The sequence below is a fragment of the Octopus bimaculoides genome, chromosome 1 (genome assembly GCF_001194135.2).
Source record: "Octopus bimaculoides isolate UCB-OBI-ISO-001 chromosome 1, ASM119413v2, whole genome shotgun sequence".
NCBI classification, from domain to species: Eukaryota; Metazoa; Mollusca; class Cephalopoda; order Octopoda; family Octopodidae; genus Octopus; species Octopus bimaculoides.
Genome location: NC_068981.1, coordinates 33,342,268 through 33,365,073, shown reverse-complemented (window position 1 = coordinate 33,365,073; position 22,806 = coordinate 33,342,268). Strand labels below are relative to the sequence as shown.

General features: G+C 33.4%; 1 protein-coding gene across 12 annotated transcripts in view; it reads left to right on the top strand.

Annotated features, from left to right (window-relative positions):
* The window catches only part of LOC106878029 (solute carrier family 66 member 2), a 250,218-nt gene that overhangs the window by 66,013 nt on the left and 161,399 nt on the right, over window positions 1–22,806 (top strand). The window contains exon 2 of one of the 12 annotated variants that reach the window (XM_052965957.1): window positions 14,253–14,320. The exons of the other annotated variants lie outside the window; for them this stretch is intronic. The gene's annotated coding sequence lies outside the window, so the exon portion shown is untranslated. The remainder of the gene's footprint in view (window positions 1–14,252; window positions 14,321–22,806) is intronic. 12 annotated transcript variants of the gene reach the window in all.

Genomic DNA, 22,806 nt, shown 5'->3' with positions numbered 1-22,806 from the left:
ATTAAATTTAATTGTTTGATTCAAGAAAGGTGAGTGGTAGAAATAGAATAGTGACTTATCTGATTAAATGCTTTGTGATTGCTGAAGCTGACTTTCCTTTTCATATTTTATGATCGTTAAAATAAGTACCATTTAGGTACTGAAGTTGATTTTACTCAACTGTATCCTCCACTAGATTTTCTGGCCTTATATCTATTTTGAAAATCACTGGACCGTTTAACTTCCTCCTGTTATTTTCTTCGTTTAGTACAATCCGCTTACTTATGTAATAGTTTATAGTTCTTGTTACCTTACCAGTTAACAATGATACCATCTAGACATGGTGGTGGTGGTACTAAATCAGATGGTGAATTAAGTCTACCTCATAAGAAGAGGAATAGTCACTTCAGCAATTTTTCATCTCTACAAAATTTCTCACAGAAGACCTTGGGTGACCCAAGCTTTTTGCAGAAGACATTTGCTCAATGTGCTATGCAATGAAATCAAACTTGATGCAACATGCTAAGCAAGCTTATATAAGCCACACAACTATGTCTGTACCTGGTTACTGAAATAAATTATGTTACTTCAGTCTATTTTGTTGAGTCAGTATTTCAGTGATTATCAAAGAAGATCTAATGTTTTTTGTTTTTCAGATTCCAATATTATTCTGTAATTTCCTGTCTACATATGTTTCTTTTATAAAATCCAAAATATGTTGTTCAGAAGGAAAAAAATCTTCATATAAAGCATATTATCTCTTCTCCTTGAAATAAAATTGTCATCTGTCAAATGAAAATCTATGTAAAAATATCTTCAAAATATTTCTTATTTATTCACATACATGTATGTATGTGTGTGTGTGTATGTCATTATTTGGTTTATTTCAAGATTTGTTTCCAATAGAGAAAGAACCGGTTTCTAATCTAGATCCAAGGCTCCTTTATTGGAATTTCAACATCAACAACATGGTATTTTTGTTTGTATGTATGTAGGTATGTATGTGCAGATTTTTATGTTTTATGTATGTATTCTCATGCATATAGTTGCATATCTAGACATGCTCATACATATTTAAATGAGAAACTTCTGGAAAGTTTTACAGATTTTTTGCAGTTCCAGTGATGGATATGTATGTATGCATGCATGCATGCATGCATGTATGTATGTATGTATGTATGTATGTCATTATTTAATTTTATTTCAAGATTTCTTGCCAATAGAGAAAGAACCGGTTTCTAACCTAGATCCAAGTCTCCTTCATTGGAATTTCAACATCAAAAACAGAGTATTTTTGTTTGTTTGTATGTATGTATGTATGTATGTATGTATATGTCCAGATTTGTATGTTTTGTTTTATGTATGTATTCTCATGCATATAGTTGCATATCTAGACATGCTCATATATATATATAAATGATAAACTTCTGGAAAGTTTTACAGATTTTTACAGTTCCAGTGATGCATTCATAAATAAAGTACAGAACTGGGATTGGTTATTATCAGTTTAGCCTAGAGACAAGTAAATTTGGCCTAGCCTGGCCTAGAGACAAATTAATTCGACTCAAGTCATTTTTCGACTTAAATCGTGTCTCCTGGAACCAATTAACAATGTAGGGTGAGGTATACCTATATACATATTAATGCAGCTCTGTGATAAGAAGAATGCTTCTCAATTACATGGCTTTGGGTTCATTCCCACTGAGTGGTAGTTTGAGCAAGTGTCTGCTGGTTCAACTAAAGCCTTGTGAGCGGATTTTTTTGACAGATGCTGAAAGAAGCTTGTTGTATGTGTATATATGTATGTGTATATATGTATGTGTATATGGTGTGTTTTTGTCTTCTTGCCTTGATATCATATAGGCAGTATTCTTCATTATTAGTCTTTTATGTAAACATGTCTGATCTTGGGGAGACCTTAGTTGGAAATAAGTTAGGGTTGGTGACCAAAAGGGTATCTGGCCATAAAAAATGCACCTTAACAAATTCTGTCCAATCTGTGCAAGCAAGGAAAAGTGGACTTAAAATAATGATGATGATGATGATGATATGTGTGTGGGTGTGTGTGTGTGTGTGTATTTCTGAATTTGTGTTGCAAGATTCCTGATGTGAAGTTGTGCATTGAAACAGATATTGAATTTCAGGATGGTCATTTTTTTTTTTTTTGCCAAATAAACACATGTACTATATATTCATTCTTCATTCGTCTTTACTCATTTATAAATGAGAGTGAAAAATGAATATATTGTGCATGTTTATTTGACAAAAAAAAAAAAAAACTACTACTCCGAAATGCAACAATATATATATATATTAGGTCATCTCCCAAATAATGCGGTTTTTTCAATTGCATGAACTAAAAGACAGAAGGGGATGGGATAAACTACCTGTATCAACTTGCTATAAAAGGTAGTAATTTTACCTTGTCCTTATTCTTAGTGCAAGTTTTGAAGAATGCAGTTCGATTTTAACAGTTATTTTTTCACAGCAAGATACTTTATTTCACATTACTCCACTCCACTCAGCTGGCAAAAATGAATTGTACCTGTATTTCAAAGGTCCAGCCTTGTCACATTCTGTGTCATGCTGAATCTCCCTGAGAACTACGTTAAGAGTACATGTGTTTGTGGAGTGCTCCACCACTTGCATGTTAATTTCACAAGCTGGCTGTTCCATTGATCGGATCAACAGGAACTCTTGTCATCGTAACAGACGGAATGCCAGTTATATACATATATATATATATATATATATATATATGATGATGATAATGATGTGGTTAACATCAGTTTCCTTGAACAAATAGATTTTAAACTATGTTGCAGTTTGTCTCCTAATCTACCATCAATAAATGTATATAAGTATACATATATACATGTGTGAGATACACATGCATGCACACATACACACATATAAACATAGATATGAACACGTATGTAGATGTGTACATACACACACAATTATTTGTATTGATAGCAGATTAAGTAACAATCTCCATAGTAGTTTATAATCTCTTTATTCAATAAAATCAATGTATACTGTCAGTAATTTCAAATGTGATATCTGTTAATTTATGATATAACTTTTTTTTTGAGTACTTTGTCTCTGATATATTTCTACCAATATATTTCTCAGGATTTTACTTTTAACTGAAGCTCTGAAACTTATGTTCTTTTATTTCTTATTCAGTGCATTTCATGTTAAAATAATTTTAATACACTGCAAAATAATTGTTAATTGGTGGAATCTAATTGGTGTGTGTCAGCAAAGTTCAATGATGTTCACAAATGAAATAATTTTTCTCTGCTGGGATAAAATAGAAATTCTAAAGTTTCATGCAGGACCCTTTATTAGAGAAAACAATGGTTTCAAATTTTGGCACAAGGCCAGCAATATCCAGGGAGCAGGTAGGTTGATTTTATCAGTCCCAAAACTTATTTTACCAACCCTGAAAGGATGAAAGGCAAAGTTGACCTGGGTGGAATAGGAACCCAATGTAAAGATGGAGGAAATGCCACTGGAGACACACACCATATACACACACGTTTACATATATATATATATATATATATATATATATATATATATATATATATATATATATATATATATATATACATATATACGGCAGGCTTCTTTCAGTTTCCATCTACCAAATCCACTCACAAGGCTTTGGTCAGCCTGAGGCTATAGTTGAAGACACTTGCCCAGGGTGCTACGTAGTGGACTGAACCTCGAACCATGTGATTGGGAAGCAAGCATCTTAACACACAGCCACGTCCCATTTTCAAAGTTAAAATTTTTTCTGACTGTACCATTGTGTTGAGCCAGTGGATGAAAAAAATGAGTTATACAAAGTGACAAGGCTCTAAAACTATTTCTGTGACTACACAAACCTCCTGAAGTTGAAAAATTGTCCATTTTTATTGTACTTGTCTAATGTCAAATTGAAAGGTATCTATCTGTTTAATATTTCTTTTATAAGTCTCATGTGGACCTGCATTATGCTAGAAAATTATGATGCAAGTGCTTAATTTAATTTTAATGATATTCTGACAAGCACAATGTAATATGGTTGTCAAATAGTTTTTAATCATAAATCAACAACAACTTTCCAAGATACATTTTTGAATATACTTTCAAAGTATATAATACAAGTTGTACTATAAGAAGAATCTTCAGTACATACCTATTCAGCTGATTTTTAACAGGAAATATTATGACTAGATGTTCATTGTTCACTTAACACTTATGCATGGGAAACCCTGCTGAAATATTTGAAATACATTTAACTGCCATTCCAAACCACTCAGGAGGCTGCAGTTCAGGTTCCTTACCCTTTTGTTCATGTGAAGGGTTCCCTTGTTCTCTCTTATTCATAATTGTTTAACATCTAGTAGATTTTAAGATTTTTAGCTTGTTATAAAGTCATTAGAAATGAGATTTACACTTACACCATAATTTTCTAGCATAATTTAGATCCGCATGAGATTTACAAAACAAACATTAAATGGATACTTTTCAATTTGACACTAGACAAGCACAATAAAAATGGCCAATTTTTCAACTTCAGGAGGCTTGTATAGTCACAAAAATGGTTTTAGAGCCCTGTCAATTTGATAACTCATTTTTTCATTCACTGGCACCACACAAGACAATGGTGCAGTCAGAAAAATTTTGACTCTGAAAATGGGACACCCTCACACCCTCTCTCTCTCTCTTTCTCTCTCTCTCACACACACACACACACACACACACACACACGCACACAGTGGGCCTCCTCACAGGTTCTATGTACCAAATTCACTCACAAGGCATTGATTAGCCCAGAGCTATAGTAGAAAACACATGGCTGTGTGGTTGAGAAACTTGCTTTCCAACCAGGTGGTTGTGGGTTCATTCCCACTACTTGCACCTTGGGCAAATCTCTTCTACTATAGCCCTGAGCTGACCAAAGCTTTGTGAGTGAGCTTGGTAGACAGAAACTGGAAGAAGCCTGTCATACATATATATATATGACAGACTTCTTCCATACATATATATGTGTATGTGTAAGTAAACTGAAAGCTTGGTATATATGTATGTGTGTGTATGTATCTACACATCTGATGGTTGTAAATGTGCATCATCATCATTATAGATGTGATGTTGCCTTTTGTAAAATATATGTCACACCATGGGGAATATTGCCTTGCTTAGAAACAAGTGGTGGTTGTATTAAAAAGTTACCTCAACAAATTCTGTCTGACCCATGCAAGTGTGGAAAAGTGAACATTAAATGATGAAGATAATGATGAAATTAGTGAAATTAAAATGTGGTTTAGGAATGAGCTAGTGACTTGATATAAATCATTGTAACAGAGTGAAAGTTTAGTGACAAGGCTTTGCCATCTTTGGAGAATTAAAGCTACAAAATATAATGGAATACAAGAATAATATGGGAGATTACTGTCTCTTAAGAGATTAAGGATTAGTAAAATACTTTTAATTTTCAAATTTATTAAATATATTCTCTTATCTTCCTCTCACAGCAGCAATATTCTTAGGCAATACTTTGTGACAGTTAATATTTCATTTTTTGTCATTGAAATATATCAAACTGCAACAGATGTTCAAACTTGCTTAAACTCATGTGTAATTAACCTTCTTAATTTCTGATCAATTGCTAATAGAAAGAATTGCAAGCTACTTGCATAATTGTCCTGTCAATACAATATGACCTTCATAGATATAGATATATAAGGCTCTTAAAAGCTAGGGACATTTTCCAGGAAAGCAATGTAGTAGTACATGGGATAGAATGAACTGTTCTCACTTCACCTGCTAATACCCTGTAGACTGTGGGATTTATGTCTTCTTTAAATATAAAAAAAAAGCAAACTTGTAAGAATTACTTCTTAAGAGATTATCCTAGATCTAAAATGGTGAAAACAAGAGAAATTTGTTTTTATGAGTTCATTGTAATAAATGCAAAAAGAGCTACAAACATATCTTTTGGACCTTAACTCCAAAGAAATGATAATATAACAGAATTTCCAACTTTAACCAAACAGCTTATATTTTTAGAATAATGTATTTAAAAAACAGGTTAAAATATGTTACTTGAAATTTCAAGTCAGTAATTAATAACGATTGCCTGAAAATGCTCACAAATTAGCCAAAGTTAATAAAATAGATGAAGACATATATAATTAAACATCTAGTCAAGTTATATTTAGATTTTAGTGTTGTATTTTCCTCAATACCAAATTAATCAGCAAAAAAACTCTATCAGTGTAGAGAATATGGGTTACTTTTGATAAGCTGGCTCTTTTTTTCTTTCTTTTTTTGCATTTCATTTTATTTTATTTTTTTTCGATTATATTAGAAATGGAAACTTTAAAAAAAATATCTTGATTGATTTTTGGCTCTGATTCTGAGCATATCAATAATTTTAGATTTCAGATTTATCCATTAATTCAATACATCCTGTATGTTTTGATATGTATACAAAATATACTGTTATCTATTGTTATTTTTCTTTTAATCATTTATAATCTGTTTCTCTTAATATTGTCCTTAACACAGATATGAACTCTATTTTCGTTGTATTTTTTATTGACTATAGTATTTCTTGGCAATCTATTCAACTCATACAAATATAAAACAAGTCAAATTACTACACATTGATGTAAGACTATTTTTAAAATCACTATTCCTTTATTTGTTTACTGTACATATACAGCAATACGTGTTACCTTTTGCAATTTTGACATAGTTTCTCAATTTCTTCCTTAATCATTCTGTTTCTAGATGAACTACTAGATCAAGTAGAATGATTGGAGATGATATTGAATAACTATGAATAACTCAGAACAAAAACATTTCTCACCTACCATTAATTTAATCATTTTTTTCCCTGTTGCTATTAAATATACTTTTCTTGCTATTGATGGTGTAGTCATGGCTGTGAGGTTAAGAAGCCTGCTTCCCAACCACACGGTTTCAGATTCAGTTCCATTGTGTGACACTTTGAGCAAGTGTCTCCTTCTACAGTCTCAGATTAGCCAAATGAATTTGGCAGACAGAAACTACATGAAGCCCATCATATATATATATAGATATGTATATATGTGTTTGTGCAACATAAAATGCCCTCATGCTGGTGCCACATAAAATGCCCTGATGCTAGTATCACATAAAAAGCATCCGTGCTGGTGCCACATGAAAAGCAATCATGCTGGTGCCACATAATAAGCACTTGTGCTGGTACCATGTATAAAGCACTGGTGCCTTTAAAGCTCCTGGTATACTCTGTTAAATGGGTGGTATTAGGAAAGCAATCCGGCCATAGAAACCATGCCAAAACAGCAAATTGTATCCTGACTCAGGTCTGGCTGTTTGGTTAAGAAGCTTGCTTCCTAACCACATATATGATCTTGGGTTCAGTCCCACTGTGTGGCACCTTGGGCAAGTGTTTCCTTCTATAGACCCCGGCTGACCAAAAGCTTTGTGACTGAATTTAGTAGGTAGAAACTGAAAGAATCTTTTCATATATACAAGTTTATGTGTATGTGTGCATGAATGAGTTTGTATGTACCCTTGTCTTGACATCACGTGCTTGTAAATGAGCATCACTGTCATACAAGTAGTGTTCTTTGTTTCTAGCATTTATATCAGGCCATCAGAAATATTACCTTTCTTGGAAATAAGTGAAGGTTAGTGACAAGAAGGGCATTCAGCTGCAGAAAAATCTACCTCAACAAATTCTGTCTGACCCATGCATACTTGGAAATGGGGTTGTTAAATGATGAGAATGATAATATATTTAACCATTAAATAATAAAGAGTAAATTTTTCTGCAAAATGGCTCTTAAATATCACCATATTGATTCTATGTGTATTGAAGCATTCTAACAGATCAAATTTTCATTCAGCATGTTTTGTTTTTTTTTCTGCTTACAATCTGTTACTTTTGGCGCACACAAATGTGTGATAATATTTCCATACAAATGCTCTCTGCTCCTCAAACTTGATGGACTTACACCACTCACAGTATTAATGTTGTTTCTGCTAGATTCAACATTTCAGTTTTTGCTTTTGAACTGACATATTTAATTTAATTTATTTTTGTGTGTGTTAAACACTAAGCAGTTATAAGTTAATTTTTAATACTTTATTTTTAGTGACTACTAAATATTTCAACAGAGAGAAAAAAAAACATCATCGATTTCTTTCTCTTCTCTGACTCCTTTGCATTTTAAGTCTTAGTTTTCCTTCAAATTATAGCTGTAATCTATTATTGAAAGAATATATGACAATATGGTTTTAATTCTACCATTGATAAATATGTTTGGTTTATCAACTTGGAAAACTACTACCATACTGCTTAAATCAAATTAGATAAAGTTCTGAAGATTAATTTTTGTTGATGTCTAATGGGTAGGATGGAGATTGTGTAAGAATAAAAAAAAAACACAAACTCAATATTATTGAATGAAGATTAAGGGAAAAAAATTATGTCCTATTCTTAGAACAGACTGATGAAACATGAAATAGTTTTGGATAAACACTGCAACACCGACAGCAGCAGCAACAACAATAATATCTTTTCTTTCTAATTTTGGTACAAGACCAACAGTTTTGAGAGAAGTGGATAAATTGATTACATCAACCTCAGTGCTCAACTGGTACTTATTTTATTGACCTATGAGGATGAAAGGCAAAGTGAACCTTGGTGGAATTTGAACTCAGAATGTAAAAAGTCAAAATTGCTGCAAAGCATGTTGTACAATGCTCTAATGATCTCATCAGCTTACTGCAATAATAATGATAATAATAATAATAATAATAATAATAATAATAATAATAATAATGCTCGAAAAATAAGGGGTGTTACTTTAGTTCACTAGTTGTGAACAGCTGACACTGTAGTACATCTCCAGTGTTAGAAGCTGTGAAAAAACAATAAAATAATAATAATAACCCTTTCTACTATAGGCACAAGGCCTGACATTTTGGGGGGTGGGGATAGTCTGGTACTTAACTTATTGACCTTGAAAGGATGAAAGACAAAGTTGAATTTGGACTCAGAACGTAGCAGTAGACGAAAGATTCTACCCCACATTATTATTATTATTATTATTATTATTATTATTATTATTATTATTATTATTATTATTATTATTATTATTATTATTATTAATAATAATAATAATAATAATAATAATAATAATAATAATAATAATAAAAAAAATTTCTCGTGACATTGACCGAAGCCAGCCCCCCACTGGTTGATGCCAGCCCCAGTCAAACCGTCCAACCCATGCCAGCATGGAAAACAAACATTAGATGATGATGATGATGATTGGAACAATGCCACAAATTGAAAGGTAGATTACACTGACCCAGTTATGACATCAAAGATGTAATACTAGTTGATTCTGGTGGGATTTGAACTCAAGCTCTAAAAGGACATAAATAAATATCATAGAGCATTTTGTAAAGTGCTCTATTGATTTTGCTACTGCACTGCTATAATACTAATGATATCTGATTTAGGCACAAAGCGAGCAATTTTGAGGGGAAAGGGCTTGTCAATTCCATAGCCCTCAATAATTGACTGGTAATCTATTTTATCAACCCGTCAGGGATAAAAGGCAAAGTTGGCTTTGACAGGATTTGAACTTTGGATGTAAACAACTTGAAGAAATGATAATGATGATGATGATGACAACAGTGACAAAGATGATGGTGGCGTCTGAAGTCCAGTGTTAGAAGTGTTTTTTATAGAGGAATATTTGCTGAGAAGTAACTGGTAGGAAGAATCTGCACTGTTCAGTTGAGAGTCTCTTTTTGCAGGGGACCAAAACTGTTGACTACAATTTGGTGGGGGAAGAGAAATTGTATTCTCTTTTACTCTTTTACTTGTTTCAGTCATTTGACTGCGGCCATGCTGGAGCACCGCTTTTAGTCGAGCAAATCGCCCCCAGGACTTATTCTTTGGAAGCCTAGTACTTATTCTATCAGTCTCTCTTATGCCGAACCGCTAAGTTACGGGGACGTAAACACACAAACATATACATACACATACAAATATATATATATATATACATATATATGAAGGATTTCTTTCAGTTTCCGTCTATCAAAATGCACTCACAAGGCATTGGTTGGCCCGAGGCTATAGTAGAAAACACTTGCCCAAGGTGCCATGCAGTAGGACTGAACCCGGAACCATGTGGTTGGTAAGCAAGCTACTTACCACACAGCCACTCCTGTGCCTATTGTATGTAATATACAAAAGTGTCCTTTACTTTTCTGATGAATGTCTTCCATTATAGTTGTGGGTAAATATCTTCTAGTTGTGTTGTAAATAGCATTCTGCATTTGTTCTGCTGCAACATGACTGCAAGCAAAATACTTGCAGGTTTTGGAGTTGGGGGTGGTGGTTGTATGAATGATGTGGAGAGGCATCTCTAGGAGGAAGTTATTGATCATATGCTTAATGATCACTGATGGGTCGGAAGTAAAGCACATTTGCTACTATGGGTAGTGAGTAGTGAACTGGCATTGTTCCAGCCTGTTAGCTTACTAGAACAAGTAGAGTGTTTGGGGTGATTGGGGCAAGGGTCATTGCAGTTGGAAGATATGAGGGAGTGTTTCTTTGATTAAACAGTGGTCAGACAATCTAACAGGGTCAGAGATACTAAAGTCTAGGTTTGGATATGAGAAAGAGTTTAAGAGTGTGAGGAGAGTTGGAGTGTTGGGCAGTGATATAGGGAAATGAGAATACTAACTAGTGTAGAAATTTTGAAAAGCAAATGATTCAGTCTCTGCATCAACGTTTTTGGTATGGAGTTTATCTCTTTCTCTTTTCCTCTATAGCCTCTACTATGGTGTTTTTCAGTCCATTATTTACCTTTAAGGAAATTGCTTTTTTCCCCTTTACCATGGTTCTTCCTTTTCTCTAATTGCATGCTCTATTTTTTACTTAGTCTAATTTTGTCGATTTTTTCAAACAAAAGCATTTGTGAGATCTCTAAGAATCTGTCCCAAATTTCTTAGTATGCTTCATCTGAATCATGAAAGTAAGTCTAAAGTTGAACTGATTTCCATGTTAATGGGTCACTGTTTCCTAAGTACCCTTATACATACATACATACATATTTATACACATATACAATATTCAACAGAGGTAGAGAAAAAAGTGAGCAATTAAACAATAACCTCTCCTCTGTATGGCATGAGTGTTTCTTTGAAGACACATTACAATCATTGATTGAATGCTTGCTTTTCAATACTTAGCTTGGTTACCACTCATTACACATTTTACTTTTATTATATTTATCATTATTGACTCCCCACTAACCCATTATTAAAATATCCTTACGATAGAAAAATCTATTTGGGAATTGTTTTTTTTTTTTTTTAGCTTATTTTGCTTCACGCTTACTGCAATTAAAATATCTTTTTTATAACATTTTCTGATATTAATTCTATAATGAACTACATCCTTAGTTCACTCTTGAGCCACATGTCTGGTATTAAACTCCTGTCTTGATATCTTTACATTAATGAGACTTAGGTTTTTCTACAGATAAAGCACCACACTATTACAGGTAAATTTTTCATAGAATGTTCAGTACACAATCTACAGCCAAATAAATTAAGGCCTGTTGGAATAAATATTTAGATTTTTACATGCAAAGTGTTTATGAAGGATGTATATCATTATAATCATTATAATATGAAGCATATGTATCATTATACGGTATAAACATCATATAATATGAAATATGTGTCATTATACCTATGAAGAACATGGGTTATTACACTAAAACTATTAGTATCTTTACAATATGAAATATGTATCATTACACTATGAAGTATGTGTGGTTATTACACCATGAAAAATTAGTATCAATACATTGTGAAGCATTACTATCATTACAGTTTAAAATATTTGTGTTATTACACCATGAAGTATTAGTATTATTGCAATATAGAATGTATGTATGTTCTTACACCATGAAATATTAGTATTACAACATGAAATGTATGTGTGTTATTACATCATGAAGTATTATTATTATTACAATATAAAGTTATGGGTGTTATTACACCAGGAAATATTAGTATTATTACAATACAGAATGTATGTGTGTTATATTACACCATGAAGTGTACGTGTTATTACATCCTGAAGTACTAGTATTATTACAATATAAAGTGTATGTGTGTTATTACACCATGAAGTATTAGTGAAAGCACATGGCTTAGTGGTTGGGATATTCTGCTCACGATCGTAAGGTCACGAGCTCAATTCCCAGCGATGCATTGTGTCCTTGAGCAAGACACTTTATTTCCACATTGCTCCAGTCCAATCAGCTGGCAAAAATGAGTAGTACCTGTATTTCAAAGGGTCAACCTTGTCACACTCTGTGTCATGCTGAATCTCCCTGAGAACTGCATTAAGGGTACACATGTCCATGGAGTGCTCAACCACTTGCACGTTAATTTCACAAGCAGACTGTTCTGTTGATCATATCTGCTGGGACCCTTGTTGTCATAACCATCGGAGTGCTTCTTTTTTTTTTTTTTGTATTAGTATTATTACAATATAATGTGTATGTGTGTTATACCATGAAATATTAGTATTATTACATTATGAAGTGTGTGTTATTACACTATGAATTATTATATGAAGTATATTTATTATACAAACCACGGTAAAGAATTATCATTGCCTTTTCTCTCTTTTTTTCCAACTATAATTCACATTAGATAACAATTAAAGGAAATATTGATTTATCGTATTAGCAGAAGGCCACAAATTTGTATAGGAGTTGTAGAGTCGATTGAACTGAATCTATGAATCTAATAATGCTTACCTAGTTCTTTATTTTATTGATTGCTAGAAGAGGTTGGAAAGTTGAACCTTTAGGGATTTGATCTAAGATGTGTGTGCATGTGTCAGTTTATATTTATATATTATGTGTATGTATGTTTTTGTGTGTGTGTCTGTATTTATTATTGCATGTATTTGAATGTATGTATATATATTTATATATGTTATGTCTAGAATTATGTATGCAAGTGTAATTATGGTATATTATGTATTCTTATTTGTATGTGTCAGCTAAATGATCAGAGTTCTTCAAATTCTATGATAATCGCTGTTGGCAACAAAAGTGATTCACTCTGACCCATGCAAAACAATTAAGTAGACGTTTAAATTCAGTCTTTGAGGTATGTCTCTTCATATTCCTCATACAATCAAAGTTCACAATCCTCAAATCTCCGAGTGGGATTACTACAGCAGTACTGTTAAAAAATACTGTTTATAGCAGCCTGAAGGAAATTATGAATCAGCACCAACTGAAAGATATTTGCTCTCTGCTACAACGCCTGCCAGATGATAGTCACAAATGCAAAAGCATTTGACATCAGTAAAACCTTCAACCATGTCTGTGACAAGAATGTATTGTCTGCCTATCCAGAGGTGCAATGACTGTTACATTCAACTGTTTGGCAAAGGCTCACTCATCAATATACTACAATAATTAGCTTACAGTTGTACCGCTGCACATCTGAACTAGTTAACTATCATAGCATCTCTGTCAAAACCTACATGATACACATTTCCTCTTCTCAGTAACCCTTCTGTAACTCTTAGATTCAATGTTAAGCATTTTTCTGAATCCTTCTTTCCTAGAATAATAACCATCTCAAATGATCTTCCTCATTTCATTATTTATTTCTTGTTATCATTTGACTACAGGACTTTAAGATGAACATCAAACACATCAGTCTCTCAACTCTGGGAAATTTTACAAAGATCACGGGCATTGCTTGTATTCTCTTAACTCATTAATGAAAAAAAACAATATATATTATCATGAACTGGTGCTCCATCGTTACAATGACTAGAGTCCCAGTTGATCCGATCACTGGAACGGTCTACTTGTGAAATTAATGTGCAAATGGCTGAGCACTCCACAGACACACATACTCTTAATGTAGTTCTCAGGGAGATTTAGCATGACACAGAATGTGACAAGGCTGGTCCTTTGAATTGCTGGTACAGCTCATTTTTGCCAGCTGAGTGGACTGGAGCAACATGAAATAAAGTGTTTTGCTCAACAACACAACTCACTTCCAGGTATCAAACTCCTGACCTTACAATCATGAGCCAAATACCCTAACCACTAAGCCATGTGCCTTCTTATATATATTTTGTTACATGTGTGTTAGTAATCTAACTTACTCTTTTACTCTTTTACTTGTTTCAGTCATTTGACTGCGGCCATGCTGGAGCACCGCCTTTAGTCGAGCAAGTCGACCCCGGGACATATTCATTGTAAGCCTAGTACTTATTCTATCGGTCTCTTTTTGCTGAAACTCTAAGTGACGGGGACATAAACACACCGCATCGTTTGTCAAGCAATGCTAGGGGGACAAACAGAGACACACAAACACACACACACACACACGCACACACACACATATATATATATATACATATATACGACGGGCTTCTTTCAGTTTCCGTCTACCAAATCCACTCACAAGGCTTTGGTCAGCCCGAAGCTATAGTAGAAGACACTTGCCCAAGATGCCCCGCAGTGGGACTGAACCCGGAACCATGTGGTTGATAAGCAAGCTACTTACCACACAGCCACTCCTGCGCCTATAATTAATAATTGGAGAATATTATTTTTACATTTTCTACACTCTTTGTGCCATTGTAATGCATGACAACTATTTTAGTAGCTGATGTTCAAATGTATCTAATTATAATGCTGGGATGCAGACTCACTTTAAGTACTGCACTGCACAGGTATCAGTAATATACTGGATTGATGTGATTGACTAGAGCTCCTATTCCTGCAGACATAACTTAATAGTTAAGTAATATAAATCAATATTGCAAATAGTATTAAGTATTTCTTTGTTATTACTAATGCTGCAACGATTGGCCAGTTGTATACATCTGAATAAGGTTATCATTTATACATTCATAGTTATAGGCTACAACTTTGATCAGTGTTCATGGAAACACTTGCATCTTCAGACGTGACAGTGAATTAGTTAACTAATTATAATGACTCCTTCTGCTGCTACCATAGTTATGGTAATTAAAATATAATTTATGAGACTTCTATTGATTGCAGCATCTGTTATACATTGTTATATTTTACCTAGATGTTATTAGATTTACTGAGCACCTAGTTTTATAGCCAGGTGTTTTATCTTGCCATTGTCTATGAGGTGTTCCCCAATGAATTGCCTTTTAAAATAAACAATAGCAGATAATTAGTGCCTTTTTTTCTTAGAGATTTCTATTTTATGGTTTAGTCAGAGAAGAACATGCAGAATGTCCATAAGTTACTGGGTGTCTGAGACTGGGATAAAGGGGAAAGAAACTACACTTTCATGTAGAAAATAAAACATCAAAATGTTTCAGTTATTTTCAGACTGGATACCAAGTCTAAATACTTGCAACAGAGTAGACCATTGAGGTTACCCAAGGGCCAGGTGGTGGTGGCAGTGGTAAACTGGGTGACCTGTTGGATGACAAAATTGGTGGAAGAACATTGGACAAAACATGGTGTAAAATTTAGTTGCATCCCTTTTTAGACTGAAGTTGATACTCAGTAAGGTCCAAAGGTTAATAAAATTCACACTCCCTTTTAAAAACCTGTAGCCTTATGCCTGTATTAGAAAGATCAATATATTAGGAGGGATTGACTAAACTGATAAAAAATGTGCTTAATTTTCAAGTAAACACTCATGTAAAAATCTGAAATTTATAATCTATGTTTATATGCTATTAATTAGAGAGAAACAGATAATTCTTCCAGATTTGGCACAAGGCCAGCAATTTTCAAGGGAAAGAAAAGTCAATTACATCAACCCCAGTGCTCAGTTGATACTTTATTTTATTAACCCTGAAATGCAAAGTTGACCTTAGCAGCATTTGAATGCAAAATGTGAAGAGCTGGAAGACCAGCAGCTGAGTATCTTGTCAGGTGCTGAAAAGATTCTGCCAGCTCACTGCCTTAGAGAAAAAGATAATTAATGCTAGCATAAACTTGTAACAAGAAATTGATTTAGTAGTCAAGATATAAGTAATATTTATTTAGTCTGAGATCTGACTTAGCCAACATGAGTTGAATGGTGTATCTACTTAATTATCTGAAAATGTTGAAGGAAGAATTATCATCAGTATTTTGATAGTGGGTGATGTGGCCATTCTAATTATCATCCATAACATTGTGTGAATCAGAACATATGTAACTAGAGTGAAGGATTTGTTGCTGTTGTTTAGCACCAAGTCAGTCTCGATTGAACAGACCTATCAACAGTCATTGCAGCTATGTCATCCTATTTTTTTTAGGATATATATATAACTACATTTTCTAATATATCCTTACCTTTTAAAGATCGCAAGATGTAATGTAAGGGAGTTTGGCAGTTATTTTTAGCAGATTAAGCAACTGAAAAGAAGCTTTCATCATCATCATCATCATCATCATCATCATCATCATCATCATCATCATCATCATCATCATCATCATCATTCTCTAAATAATGGTTTTGTGATTGGTTCTTGTTCTTGATTTCAATGAGGAGGTGCAGTGACAGTACATTATGTGTTGATATTCAACTCCTAAGTTTCAAATCTTACTACATTCCCAGTGGTGATCCGCCTCAAGTCAACCCTCATCAAGCAGCCCTTATGATCAAACACATTCAAACCTTCACCCTACCATTTCTGTTTCTATTTATCAAATCATGCTATTTCTGTTTTTGGAAGGAAATCATTTAACATTTTATAATAATTATTAGTATTAGCAGAGGGCTAAATATCCAAATGTGTACTACACCAGACTGAGTGTAGGCACAAAGTGTCTCTGAAAAACTTTGCCTGTGTTAGACTTTTATTGTATTGAAATAGAAGGCAGCAAACTGGCAGAATCATTACCACACCAAACAAAATGCCTAACAGCATTTCTTCCAGCCCTTTATGTCCTGATTGCAAATGCTGCTGAGGTCAACTTTGCCTTTCATCCTTTGCAGGGTCAATAAAATATGTACTAGTCAAATTCTGAAATTGTTGACCTTATGCCAAAAATTTGAAACTATTACAGTAAAGCCTTGATATATGAGTTAATTGGTTCCTGGAGATCACTCGTAAAACAAAGATGTGTAAAGCAGAGCAATGATTTCCCATAGTAATAATGAAATTTTATGCTGTCATTTTACTCTGTCACTGTGCAGATGCATCAGAACCAATGTTGCCACATACACAAAATGGCTGTTTAACCTTTTTATATTTATTATAAAATAAAACTCATAAACCTGGGCTCTTGTAAAGAGGGTCCTTGTAAAGTGAGGTATTACTGTATATCTAATCAGAGAAAAAAAAAACTAATGAGGAGGTTTCAAACAACCATATATGGGATTGTTCAAAATGCTAGAAATATCAACCATATCTTCTCCATTCGCACTTTACCATGTTGGATAATGTATACACTACTTTTAAAGAAGGACAGGATGGTCATAACTTGAACAGGGTTGGCCTAGAGTTAAACAAAACAAAAAAAGAACAATACTACATAGGTACAAGTTAAGTACTAATCCTATGGATTACCATGGCTTAATGAAGGCATTAATAACAATATTGGTAATTGTTGTTAATTAATTAATAATCAGTTGACATGACATTAAATTTGCATCCTTAATAATTCCTGTACTGACACCAGAATTACAGGTTGACTGGCATTGATTTATTAAAACCTTGCACATAGTTAATGATATCAATAAGCAATTGCAAATGTTATGGACGCCATCAGAATTTACATAGACGTATATATATATATGCTACATCAATATATTTATACATGATAAAATTCATTTCCATGCATGAATAAGGAAATAAAATTAAGAGAACATTGATCATGTATCCTATTTACCTAAAGATTGTTCATATTGCCTTTTTTATTATTTTTTTCTCAAACTACAATTTTTTAGAAATATTTTCTGTTATAGGATGATTTTCTTTTATTATTTATTCTTTTGTCTTTTGATTTGATTAATTTTTATAGAATTTAAAAATATTTCGGTGTATTTTTTTTTTGGCCTACTTTATGTATAAATAGGATTTTTTGTTGAAATGTTTTATAAAAAATTATTGATTTTTAATGGTGAATGTGTGTATAAAGGAATATACGTGATCATTTATGTGGTATGTATGAGGATACATGCATGTGTGTATACATAAACTAGATATATTTGTGCATATATATATAACGTACACACACACATACATACATATGGAGCTATGCTTGTATGGAAAAATGAATGTAACAACAATAATGATATATAAATATGTATATATGTGTACATACAAAAATGCTGGGTGTATCCAATACATACGCACAAACACACAATTATGATATGTGGCATATATCTAATTTGAAATTAGAACCATACATGAGCAATGGAATTGATAGTGATTTGATCAAAAAGAATAATTCAACCAGTAGTTTACTGTATCACTGAGGCTGAAAGTAATGTGGTGTTTGTGCACTTGGCTATTGAAAGTATATATTCTCTTCACTGTGATGATTTCAATTGTAACTTCCAGAGGTTTGTACAATTTATTAATAGCTATGAGCTGTGATCTAAAATGTTTATCGAGTCTATGGGATTTGAGATCATGCATTTAAAGCGGGTGTACAGGTGTGAACTCTTATACAACAACACACCTATTTCTTTCATATATTGGTATTTACCAATATTTCATTTCACGTGGCCTGTAGTTTGTAGGCATTTTAAGGAGTATCATTGTTGCAGTAACCTGTTTGTGATATATATAAGTTGTTGATAGCAAGATTTTTGGCAGCCTCTACTCCATGACCTATGGTGTAGTGTGAGCATTCATTCTGAATGTGTTGAGTTAGCCAAGTATTCAATATTGGTGTAACTACAGATTTCTGCCCCCACCCCCGACTTTGGATGATCATAACTTTCAGAAAAATGGATATTTTTAATGCAATTTTCTACGAATATGTGTTATATCATGTAGATTCCGAATATACCAAACTTGTGGGGAAAAGTGTTGTAGGAGGGGGTGGAGTGGGGAATTTCAGAAAATTCACTGGCGTCCACTTTCAAGAAAATGGATATTTTTTAATGAAATTCCCTACAAATATACTTCGGACTATGTAGATTCCGAGAACACAGGAATTTTGCGGGAAAACAATTAGGGGTTATTTTTGAGAACTGTTCCCCACTCGGAGGTGTATCGGAACAAGTCGTCCACATTTGTTTCAGTTTCTCTGTTTTGTGCATTTGTGGGTCTGTAGATTTCTACTGAAGCAACAAACGGGCAATGAAGGCAAATGAAACCCTCACCAGAAAACTCGGTATGCTAAAAATAACAGCTAAAGGTCTGGTACACAGAAATATGTTATTAAGATGATTTATCTGTTGCATACGATCTTTCATTCAGTTTAAGTAAATACCCAGGTAAACGTTTCTAATAGAAAGGCAGAAGACACCAGAAGGAGAAATAAATAATATACACGCACAGTTAAATATAGAAGTGTAAAGTATGATTTGTTACATAATCTCTATAGTAAACATGATATTGAATGGAATAATTCCCCGTTTGAACTTTTTTAATTATTGGCTATGTGTGTGTGTGGTAGAAATCTACGGATGCACAAACGCACAAAACAGAGAAATGAAACAAATATGGACAACTCCATGATGGTCCATATCAAGTCATACATCCGGGAGATAAAACATTCCAACTCCTAATTGGTGGACGACAAGACACAGTCTCCATCAATAGATTGAAACCAGCCCATCTCGATATTGACAGCCCCATTCAGGTGGCCCAGCCACCAAACAGGGGCCATCCTAGACAGATCACACCAACCCTTGACAAGGAACAGTCACCAAAGAACCGAGTAACCACACGCATAGGCAGGACAATTAAAACACCTTCCTGTTTCCAATGACTGTCAACAGTTCTGGTAGGGAGCTATGTAGGGCAGGATTCGTGACAGACGAACTGTAGACAGAAACTTCACTGCAGGCTAGTTAGGAAATTGGTCTGCAGAAAAAACAAAAGGGACTTCCAGTAGGGGAAGGAAAACAAAAAGAATGTCAATAGTGGGTGTGAAACGAATCTGAAGGAACTAAACAGAAATAACTGGTGACTTAAGCCCTGATGTACATAAAGTAATAAACCTTTGATAAATGTATTCTCGTTTCCACTAGTTTGTTTGCGTATAGCTTAACAAAGCTTTACTGTCACCTCATTTTTACTTGATGGCCATTTTGGTGCTAACAGCATGGAATATTTAGTGTAAAAGTACTGTTGATTTTCACAGGCATTGACCAGATCATGTATGGAAACTGAGAACAGAAACCAAGTGTTGAACTTTGCAAGCCTTGTCTATTGATAGAGGACATACCAAAGATGTGACCTAAAATAGGAACTTTAGCATACATCCTACTAAAAAGTTTTGTAATCACTTTAGCTGCTGCCTGCATATGACTTTGGATTTTAGTTTGGCCCATAATCTATTGTATCAGACTCTGTCAAAAACATCTTTGATAGCTAGGGCTATGTTACATATTTTTTTACTTTTGTCTTGGTAAATGTTCCAGGTTTGAGAAATGGTAATGGGATCTACTATATTTTGGTTTGGTCAGAAGCCAAATTGCTTTCTAGAAATAAATTGGTTTTTAAGCAAGAAGCCTTGTTGTTCTTTATTTATTGACTGCTGCTTCCATTACTTTGATAATGATATTGGTTATTAGTTTGATGAATCAACTCTGAAATCTCTCCTGTGTATAAGTATCACAGAGGCAATCTTCTATTGATCTGAGAGTGTCACAAATAAAGGAGAGGTGAGATGAATGATATAGAGGGTTAGCTAATTCTTTGTGGTATTTCTTCAAATCTTTAACTGGATTTTGATGATCAAAACTGGTGCCCACTTTCGGTAATATTTTTAAAAATATAGCATAAGACCAGAAAATACAATATTTTATAAGGAGATACACCATTATATCTGATGATACAATATTACATCAAAACATATAGCACTATATCAGAAGATACAACACTGAATCAGATTGCCTAATGTTTAGTGATTGGTTATCCTCAAGTTATGTGTGATACATTTCTAGAAATACTTAGTAGATGATAATGGCTTTTGCTTTTGGCTGTTCAACATGTAGTTACATTATGTTCAGTGATAAGAATATGGTTGAGAACCTGTTTTTCCAGAGACAGTATATATGTTGCTTTGCTAATTCTTGCTGTTAATATTGTCATCAGATCTTTTCTCAGTCTTGCCTTTCCTTCCTTGATTCTGCTTGGTTCCAACAATTTTCTGATGTTCTTTTACCGTATTACTCTTCTTCTATTAAAGTAGATGATCTTTCCTTCTGGAGACTTTTCTGTATTTGTCATAAAACCGTTCTTTTCACCTGACTTCTTATGATTCTTTACCTTGAAGAATTTTAGGATTTTTTTACCTTGAAGAATCTTTGGATTTTTTTACCGTGAAGAATTAATTTAAGGTGTTGATGCATGTCTTGAAAGTTTGCTCTTTTGTAGGACTAGTTTTAGCTCATATATATGTCTTTCCTCTAACCTAATCCACATGGCATTCTGCTTTTAATTCATTTCAGTTAATTTTAATTATGAGTTGCCTCCTCTGTCCTTCTTGACTAGAATGAATTATTAAGATAATTATTTTCTTTTTTCCTCATTTTGGATGTGATCTTTAGTTAACAAAAATTTCTTGACTCACTACATTGTGTTAACATCCTATTTTCTCTTGTATGGCTTGTCCTGGTAGACAGGAACATTCAGTTTTACCAGTACAGTGTTACAATCTGAGGTGCCCAGATGTGCTAGAGTTGTGGCAACTACAGGTAAATCTATCATCTATATATATATATATATATATATATGATATATATACCTATATATATAGGAATATGTGTGCATACATATGTGTATGTGTGTATATATTTATAAATGTATGTGTTAATGTATGTGTAAGTATCTGTTCAGGTGCCTGTATGCATATATGCCTATATTTGTCTGTATGGGTGTATGGCTAGTTAGTTAGAAGTTTGCTTTAAAACCAAGATATTCAGGGTTTGATTCCACTGCATAGCATTTTGGACAAATGCCTTTTACTGTAGCCTCAGATCAGATTGGAGAAACAGTGAGGATAAGAGTAGGAGCCAGTGTGCTTGTAATGGATGTAAGTGGATAGCTGAAACTATTGGTAGTGATGGTGATGGTGATATCTAAGAAGCTGATGAAGAGGTTAGATATGATAGAAATGAAGTCTAGATCAATGTGAAGCAAACTGGTTTAAGAACTGAGGCTATTGTGTCATCTAATGAATGTGGTGGCATCAAGGCATTCATCAATATAGAAACAGTAACTACCTTGTGTATGAATAACTAACTCCTTTAAATTCATAGTATGATTTCACACAGATATGTGAATGGACATTAAGCTATTTAGTAGCTTTTCTCAATTATCCCCTATTTTGAGTTCATTGAGGAGCATGGATATCCTCTCAAGTATCTATGTGAATTTATAGAACATAGTTAATGATCTAATTACTAATATATATATAAAAAAATACATTAAACTATAATACCTCCGCAATTGTGTATCATATACTTTAATGTTTTTCATGCTCATAAATATAAACATTAAATGTATTGGTAATTATTACTTGAAATATGTTCCATAGGTTATGTGTGAGTGTGTGTGTGTATACATATATATAT